General features: G+C 38.3%; 1 long non-coding RNA gene across 1 annotated transcript in view; it reads left to right on the forward strand.

The window, feature by feature from the left end:
• The window catches only part of LOC121666998, a 180226-nt gene that overhangs the window by 97436 nt on the left and 72768 nt on the right, over positions 1-10022 (forward strand). Inside the window, exon 9 of the long non-coding RNA XR_006016872.1 lies at positions 8652-8878. This is a non-coding gene — a long non-coding RNA (uncharacterized LOC121666998). The remainder of the gene's footprint in view (positions 1-8651; positions 8879-10022) is intronic.

A 10022-nucleotide genomic window follows, 5' to 3' on the forward strand; every position in this document is an offset into this window, starting at 1 on the left:
TCAACACACCTGGGTGCATGCCACATTGGGATTATTTCTGATCTAATCACTAAGGAAAGTGGTCTTTTCAGGTCAGGACTGAGGTCATGATTAGACTGTAGATAGAAAATTATTCCTCCTCTCTCTGAAGCATGCTTATTTACAGTATCAGGTGGTGTTCACTCATGTCTCCTCATTTCATCATTGAAATGCTAATACTCATTTATCAGTGTCACTGATACTCCATGTGTGTGTGGGAGCATGTTTTATACCCTCAAATAGGCATTGCAATATCATTTTCAAAGGTAGACCTTTGTTAATACATTTAGGTAGCTCTATATATTTAATTAGGTCGATGGATTCAGTGGACATTAAGTTTCCATCCATAGTAATACTAGTGGGCCTTTGTATCAAGTTTGTTTTTAGTAAAGCCAGGAATGCAATGCTTAGAGCATATGCAATGCTCTAAGCAATTGTAAAACATAAATAAAACATAAATTCTTATCTTTGTGTTGAAATGTTAAACGTTCACGTCATAAAGCTCCACATACCAAGGATGCTCCAACAGTATGAATTAACTGCTTGTCTACTATGCTTTCTGGTTTACATCCTCCCATAGGCTTTTCAGCATGTATTTGATTAAAATACATATATTTAATAAGGATGACATTCTTATTAGAAATGAGATTAATATTTTGAGATAAAATACTGGAAACAAGTTGAAAAGCAGCAGAAGGTAATAGCTGTAAAATCTTTTGATCCTTTCTGTCTCCTTGCTATCAGTTTCCTGGATCTGTTTTGGTACAGAAATATCCAGAGGCTGTCTCTCACAGCTCCTCCACTCCTGCAGACTGTTACATCAAAAGTAGGCATTTCGCTCAGCTCTTCGAACTCCTATATTATCAGCTTGGTGATCCTCACCTTAGGATTTAACATCCTGTGCAAATGCTAGAGCCAAGCTGGATGTGATATGGAGACAGGTTGTAGTGTGTTTCTTCCACTGGCCTACTCATCTGCATGCAGAAAGCAACTGATTTTCATGGGCATTTCAAGATTTTGAGACATGGTGCACTCATCAAATTATATTAGATTCCAAGCTGACATATGAGATTAACCACTACCAACTACCTTTGTCGTGGGATGTCTCAAAAAGTGGGTAGTTTCAGGGAAAATGGAAGCTGGGTGTAAAATGGAACCTGGATGTAGATAATGTCAAAAGTTATTAAAACTGTGGCTAAAAATAGTAAGGATGCAAGAAAAACAGGGCTCTCAGCAACAATGTCCATGAAAATGGGTGATAAATTGGTGGAGAACATGGTAGAGCATAGATGAGTGCACTGTGACTGCTCAAAGTCTAAGCTCATTTTCTAGATATACTTAGCAGTCCTCAGAGAGATATAAGCACTGCTGGGGCATGATTGGTGTCACTCTGAGGCTGACATCTGATTTCAGGTTAGTGAAGCCTCTGTTCCTCCCTAATGACTGGACTCTAGCCTGCTGCATCAGGCACAAATCCCTACTTTATAAACAATCAGAAACAGGTGAGGTGATTTGTACTCTGATCATGCTGGAGACACACCACATACTTTTCATCCATTTCATTGGGAAGGGAGGGTCTGAAAGAGCTGTTTTGTGCTGGTAAATAATAAAGGAGAGGAACCCTCCACAGAAGGCCAGGTGGGTTTTCACGGTATCTGGAATACAGCAACATGAACTTCCCACAAACAGAGCAGTTTATTTTCTTTCTATTGACATCAAAAAGATTTTGCTGCTGCATCTGGTGAGGGAGGGTACAGAGTTGGGACCAGAATTTTCATTTTGGAGCCCCTGTTAACCTCCTTTTGGAACAGGTGAAGAGCAGAACGCAGGTGTTGCTGGAGAAATAAATCCTACATTAAATATTACACATGTATCTTGCATTAGTCCTGCTCAAATATGCTTGAGGGACAATGTGTGTGTTGAACTCTGTACTTTTTCTTGGGCACAAAACAGTAATTTGGGCACTCATGTCCTCCTTAGGCACCATGAACACCGGATACAAAACATAACCAAGTTTTGTCATCCAAATCAGAAGGATGTTTTTTAAAGCTGGCAGGAAAATGTGTTCCTCATTTGTGAGTGTGCAGTTGTTTGAAAGGTATTTGATAACTGGAGACTTGTTTTTCTCTCTTCCCCAATCTCTAGTTTCTGTAATTGATTTTCTGCTCACATGTATCTTGGGCTCATCTGCACCAGTGTCAGCAGTAAGCACTTAGAGCAGCATGGCTGCAGTGCCACTGAAAGCCTTCCTGGGGCTCATTCCTGACATCACAACAATGCAATGCACTGAGTCAGGAACTGCTGGTGTTTCAGAGGTGCTCAGTGCCTTAATTTTCATTGCCTGTGATTATTTTCGAGAAAAAAAAATCCAAACCATTCTATTTTGCAATAGGAAAACCTTTTTCAAGTCAAGCCACGCATTCCTGGGGTACTTGGATTAGCAGTTAGCCCTCTCTTTGTTTGTAGACACATATTCAGCTGGTAGGAATCTCTTTCCACGTTTTGCAGCTTAAGTAGTGTTCCAGAGTAAGGCTCTGTAATCAGGCAGCACAGTTTGCTTTGTGCTTAAGAGTGGGGAAGAGTACCTGCGCTCTATTGGAATATCTCCTAAATATTGTCAAGGGTAATCTCTTTAAAGATAACATTGCACAAGGCAAAAATCAATCATCAAATTGTGTTGTCAAAGAATTTTTATATCTGACTAGCACGCAGATCCAAATCCTATTAAATAGAATGAATCTTCTGTACACAATAGACAGGTAGGATGTGTAGCAATTTGCCACAATATATTTTTCACGTTGAATTTGGTAAGATTAAAAGCTATAGTAGGCTAAGCAGACTCACATTCTGAGAAATGCAAACTCCGTTTTCTTCATATGTGAAGCTGTAGCCAGCTGATGTATTGTAAAATGGTACATTCCTTTTTCTGTCTTTAGTACAACCACTGTGTGACAAGTGCTTGCATGCTGCAGAAATGAGGACCATTTAAATATTTAGCTATCTCACAGCTCGGAGTTTCTCTGCCTGGGACTCCTACACCAGGAGGCATATGTTCACAGAGACCTCTTCTTTTTTGCCATGCAGTTCGTACCTTCCTGTGCACATAGTTACTGAGCTGGAGAAATACCTAGTGGTACAGCTACTTGACTTTAAACTTCTGATTAATTCAACAGAAACTGCAGACACAGTGAAATCAAATGTGAGTCTTAGGGTCACTGAATGTTTGTTTATTTTCATGTTTATTTGGGCCAGATATGCACTGGAGAGGATAACCACAGGTGTAAAACTCAGAGGAATGTAAAGATACCTTGCTCCCACGACATTCAGGTGTTGTGTGCAACTACCCCTTTTGCAAACACATTGAGAATGGTTTGTTATCTCCGGGAACCATTTGGACTGTGCAAAGGAGCCTCTCTGGCATTCATGATGCTTGGAGATGGCTCAGGATCCCAGCCCCAAGGTGTGGCATGAACAGGTACATGTGGGGCATGTGAACTGATATCACCCTGTCGTATCACCCCAAAGCTGTGGCCCTGTGCACTGCAAACAACCTGCAATCTCTCCCTCTTTAAAGCCTATAACTTTTCATACTTGTTTGGAAGGAAGAAGGAGAGCTAACGATACATGTGTAAGAAACAGTAAGATCTGCTGTGCAGCTATGCAAAAATTTTAACCTGACATGCTTATTTCATGTAGAGTCACCAAAGACAGAGAGAGAGGGTTCAAACATCAAGAACTGCTATTTCCCACTGGAAAAAAAAAAAAATCAGTGAGTGAAACATACTTCTCAGTGTGAAGATTTTCATTAAAGAATTGATATGGTGTGATATGAAAGAAGAAATCAAGGGTTACACTTTTCCTAAAAAAATGTGGAGATTCTTTTAATGCTGAGGCACTTGTAACTTGATTTTCATCTGTAAAAGTCAAGGTTTGATTATAGTCCCTGCATTATTATTTATAGTTTAGCAGTTATACATGCCACGTCCTTGGCTGTGGCATTTCAGTTTGCACCATCTATGTCTGCTTCCTAAATTTATTGATCTCATTAGAAGATAAAAATGACAAAGATAGCTCATAATACTTCTGAGAAATGTAAAACCATTAGCAGGTCATTGTCAAAGCTATAACATGTCCTTTTAAGCTGCTTAGCAAACTGGTGGCAGCCTATGATACAGGGATTAACCTGTGCCAGGAGTGACTGAGAGGATCGCAGTGGATGGTTAATATTCAGCCTGCCTACAAAGCTCTGAAACTGCCTCACAAAATGATACAATGAAGTGATAAACAGAAATACATTAAAAACAAAGGGAACAGAAGTTTTCTTTTCCTGTCCTTTATCTTGGTCTCTAACATATAAGAAGCAGAATGGGTGTTAGAGCTTCGTCTGAAATTAGGAGTTACTTTTTATAAGTTGGGCTATGCTTCCACTAGGCAAAGGAGCCTCTTAGGCTTTCCTCTGAGTGCAGGCTGACCTTGGCCAAGACCCTAAGCCAGCTTTTCCTGAGGTGGGACCTTGTGCTATCCTAGAGCTGTGTTTAAGTGCACAGTAATAATAATGAGTATTTCAGACACACAGTGCACCGCTGTATTTTGAAGCCAGCATTTGTTGCCTGTGACATTCCATACTGCCCAGGATGCCCACCAGTGCAATGGACATAACAAGACCTGCTACTTTTTTTGCAGGAGACCTATACACCTGCATTATTCTTATTGTTGTTTACATTTCTTCCCTTAGAGAAATGGCTGCAAGCTCTGGCTGATTGCTCTATTGCTTACAGAAATGTCTGGACTTACAGAGAACAAATTTAAACTGGCAGAACACATGCTGCTGCATAAGATTTGGGCTGGAGGGCTGGGTTTTCTACATCGGTTCTCAGGGATGGAGCAGGATAGGTGGTTAAGGAGAGGAGGATATAGGCAGAAAGCCTGATACCTAATGGGTCTTCTCAGGATCTCACCTGACTGTTCACTCGCAGTGGAGAGCCTGGAATTAGCTTTAGACACAGTTACTGCCAAATTCCTTTGGGGGTGAATGAACATGCACAGGTGGGCTCAGACAAGAGGAGTAGGAAGAAAGAACATAAATCCAAGCCCCCATTCACTGTTGCTGAGTATCATGTGCCCTGATTTACACCAATGCATTATTCTCTTTTAGGAGCAATTTATATGCACTTTCCAGTAACAAGTAAACAAGCATTAGGGCACTGATTAATTAGCCTAGACAACAGTTTACAGATCACACAGGAGAGAATAAGGATAATAACAGTATTAATCATTTCAGTTATTAATTCTATTTTTAACCTATTAATGGCTATTTGTTTATTTTATCTATCAGAAAGTCAGAACTACCAGGAAGGGGACCCTTGATCACAAGCCTCTCCCAACAAAACTTGTTTCTGTTTTCTTTTTCCATGTACACAGCAGTAATTTCAATTTGGTGCAACTGTACAATTTTGGCTAGACCACACATCTATAAATTAGGTGTGATAGTGTTCTATTGTCTAAATCACGAAGGTGATTGTGGGTTAACTGGTGAATTTAAAATACTCAGAATGCTTCATAACCATGTTGTATAAATATTAATGTATATAGGTGTTCTCAGCCATTAATTGCCCTGTCATTGGAGTCTGGGCTGCTAATATTTGATTGTAATAGAAATCCACTTGATTTAGCAAAACGATCGGTAAAGTTTAAAGAGATATTTTCCCAATCACAGATCTTGTAAATGCTGTCATGGGATGTAGTCAATAAAGAATGAAAAAAAAGCTAGTATCTTTAATAAAATTATGTGAGGAAAGCTGAATCAATTTCCTAGACGTTTCTGAGCTTTAAAACAAAATTGTTTGGTTCTAATTCAGATTGGAAAATATCCCCAAAATATAAATTCTCCTGCTGAAGAGTAATTTCTAGTGACTCTGAAAGTCTTTGTCTTTTCTCACTTCCAGCCACTGGATCAAGAGAATACTTCAATTTCCACCCTAAGAGCAGCCTCCCAGCCTGACTTATCTGGGGCCATGCAAAAAACTGATGGTCACTGATTTTAATACTATTCCCATTGTTTGTGCTCCAGAACTATGGGTGTTTCCCATGGGTTTCTATCCCAGAATCCTGTAATCCTTTTGCTCAATATCCTTACTTCTGAAGGATTAAGGCAAACTCGAAAGGTTGCAGAAAAGAAGAGCAAAAACAATTGAAAGTCTGAATATCCTGCCTGACATTGAGAGATTAAAGAAGATCAGTGTACTTAGATTATCTGAGAGAAGGTTAAGGGGTGGCTTGATCATGGTCTCAAAGTCCCAAGCACAGAAACAGTTTTCCAATACATGGGGAATCTCTAATTTAGCAGACAAAAGCCATAGCAAGGTCTTGTGATTGAATGCTTAATCTGGACAAGTTCACACTAGATGTAGCACTTTTGAGATTGTAGAACCTTTTTTTTTTTTTTTTTTAGGTATTGTTGGATTCTTAGTAATTTTAAGATTTCAAAACATATCTTTTCTAAAAGCTGTCCTACTTTGACCAGAAATTATAGGGTCTATGCAGAAGTCCCTGGGTAAAATATTATGGGTATATGTTGTGCCCAAGGGCAACTTATACAATCATAATTTCAGAATTTATTAATTCTTTGGTAATGAATGTTCCCTACTACTACATAAAATAGGCTCATATAACATACTATCATTTGCAGTTTTCTAACCTTAATGCCATTATTCAGAAGCTATCAAAGCTGTTTTTGTACCTCTGTGTGCTTAGCCCAAAGAAAAGGAAAGCTAGTTAATATAAAAAGGTATTTTTAGCATTTCTGAAAGCTTCTTATGCCAATCCTTAAAAAGAAACAAGAAATTTCTCCAAAAATGCAAATGCTCTGTCTAGAAGTAAGAGTATCATTTTAACTACTTCATCATTATGTGTCACACCCTATGTATAGTAAGTGCTGCGTGACAGTTGTTTCTAAGAGACAATTGGGGACTTTTCCAATAACTACATAATTATATTTCATAGTACCTATATTTGTGACACATAGGGCTTTATGTGTTCAAAGGACTTAGGAGTCATTAGCTAATGCTTACAGCACCTCTATAGAATAGGTAAGACAGTATTATAAGGGCAGATGGTCCTCAAGACCACATAAAACAGAGAAAGAAATAGAGATTGGTACCTTCCCATTTCCAAACTGCATGTTCAAGTCTCCAAAAATTGTAGCTATATAGCTATAGGAACAGTGCTTTTAATATTATGTCCTAACCCTCCATCTCTTGCACCGATTTGTTGGCCTCCTAAACTAATACAAGGAGTAATGCTATGACACTACCTAATTTGTCAAGATCAGCAACATTAGCCTCTGTAGTTCTTACAAGGGCTTGACCTTACTTACTGAGCTAGTCCTACTGAAATTAAATCGCTGCATGAAAGGTATGTTTCATTAAAAATAACTGTGAAGAGGAAGTGATACTACTTCTTTTCAAAGTTTGCCTTTATTTTACAGATCAATGGCATTATGATTTGGCAGTAAAGTCCATAGAGCAGCAGGGACTAAGTGCTTGCTCTGCCAAGCCCAGTCCTTGCTGTTAAAAGAATGCTTTGTGAAAGGGACCACTTAAGAAACCAGTAACAGGACAGCATAAATAAAATTTATGAAAGAACCTCCAGACTATTTAGAGTCCATTGTGCCCATTTTCATGTGCAGAAGGAAAGAATATCTTTCTGCCATAGATGAATAGCCTTCCACAAGGGATTTCTTGGGCCCAACACCTATCCATAGTTTTTCTGTCCTTGACCCTGCATGTCTGGCAAAAACATCTTGAAGGCACATGCAGCTGCTGTGATAGCAATGCAGACTCCAACCAGTTAAGTCTTATTCATGAATAAATCTCATGCATGACAGACTTGGAGGAGGAACTGATCCCGTCTCATCCATAAGATTTCCAGTGACATATTATGTGTTCTTACTACGTTTTCTGTGAATCTGGGAAGTGATTGGCAAGGCAAATGTGAAAGACAGGGCTAGGGTAGAAATGTGTGGAAGGAAACCCTTTGTTCAAAACCTGACCACTTGTCTGGATTCATTTTGCCCTGAGGTGTGGGCTCCCTCAGGCATAGCTCCTGGACTTCCTTGCTCCTAGGGATTGTAAAAAATGATGATTAGTCAAAAAACTACTGAGTAATGGACAAAGGGGAAAATGGAAGAACTGCCATACTGTCACCTCACAGCCTATCACAAATATATACTGTTATATTTCAGAGATGGATGACCAGATGAATAACTTCATACCAGGCTTTTTCATTTTGACCACTTCTGATGGCGATAAATCCAAAAAACCTAAGAAAATACAAATTCTATCAAGCTGCTTATATGTGTGTTTGAATTACAAAAACTTACCTCTGAAAAGACCAAGTTTCCTTTCCTCTTTTTTTTGTTTCTGGCACAAGACATGCAAATGTCAGAGGGAGAAAATATCACACTCGAAGAGAATCTTGGGAAGTCAGCAATATAAGAAAGAAAAGGTTCTTGAAAAAACCAAACAACCCACAAACACAAATTCAGTGTTTCACTATAAAATTAAAAGCATAGTACAGAGAAAGCAGAAATCACAGATCTGTTTCTTTCATGTTTTTAACTTGTCTCATTCCAGATAACTTCTGATCAGCTACCTGCCACCTAGGCTCATCTCAAAGACTTAGACATGAAGAGAAGACAAACCATAATTTTTGCAGAATATGATCCTGGCATGTGGAGGGATCAAGCACCTTTGCAGGCAATGATATACAGAGCAAAAGCAGATCATTAGCTTCATAAATGAATCAGGTTATTGTGAAAAGAAGAACAGAATAATGATATTGTAAAATACGAAACAACCTGGTAACATACACGTCCTCTGCATGCTTATTTAAATGTAATCTATGTTATGGTATCATTTTATGGCTTGCCAGTGCAGCTTACTGATCATATAATGCCTCCAAAGGAATCTGACCGTTTGCAAAAATCAATAATTACCAATATTCTGCAATTGAAAAGGGCTGGATAATAACCATTCCCTAGCACTTCCTGTGGAAGGGTAATAGGACATTTAGAATTTCTAAAAATGTGTGTCTAAATTATTTGTTAAACTGCTCGGTAGCATTTGAAACCCAGATATTAGATTTCTTCTGAACTCCAAAATTACTCAGCTCAAGAAAAATTAATAATAATAATAATAATAATAATAGTAATAAATTTTTAAAAGCCCAAGAATTGAAAATAGTGGGAGATGATTGAGTTCTTCTACCTGTATTTTGCAGCTGTTTTTGAAGGGCAATTTGGGGGCTGAATATTGAAGCTCCATCATTGAAGTTTGTGGCTATGGTGAACACTGAGAAATAATGTCTTAGTACCTAGCCAGAGTGCTCTGCTCAGAGAGAAGGGAATAAGGCAAATCATATACAACTGCTATTAGTCACCACCCTGGCACCATTTGCAAGTTTAAGCACTTTGGGTTTGGGGGAATTTTATTGAGAATATCGTATTTTCAGAAGAAGATGTTTTTGTGGAAAACTGACAGTATCCCAATACAAAAACCTTTCTAGAGCTATTAATGAGAGTTTTAATGAAGGGTTCTCAGTTAAAAGTAATTTTTTTTTAACTTCACAACATACCTGCTTGATCAAAGATCCTTAGTTCTGTAGTGTGGAGTGTTTTAGGAAGAACTTTTATTTTGTGAACCTCATGGCACAGGTACCAGAAGAAGCACAAATAACAAAACTGGCAGCACTTCATCGTAACAGACTGATTCTTAATATTTATTTATTTATTTATTTCCTGCCTCTCTTCTTCTCCATAAGGAATAGTTAAAAGCATAAGAATAAACAGTCAGCTTTTCCAACAGAAAATCATCAGTGAAGTCCCTCAAAGATATAAGTGAAAGCTAGTCAACAGAAGATCTGGCAAAAGAAATATTGAAATAACACAGTTTTCAAATAATATAAAGCTTTAGAAAAAATGTGTGCTGGAAAGAATTGCAGAGGAA

This window comes from Corvus kubaryi, unplaced genomic scaffold, assembly GCF_017639235.1.
Source record: "Corvus kubaryi isolate FWS band 111438036 unplaced genomic scaffold, C.kubaryi_AGA036_p1.0 37354, whole genome shotgun sequence".
Taxonomy (NCBI): Eukaryota; Metazoa; Chordata; class Aves; order Passeriformes; family Corvidae; genus Corvus; species Corvus kubaryi.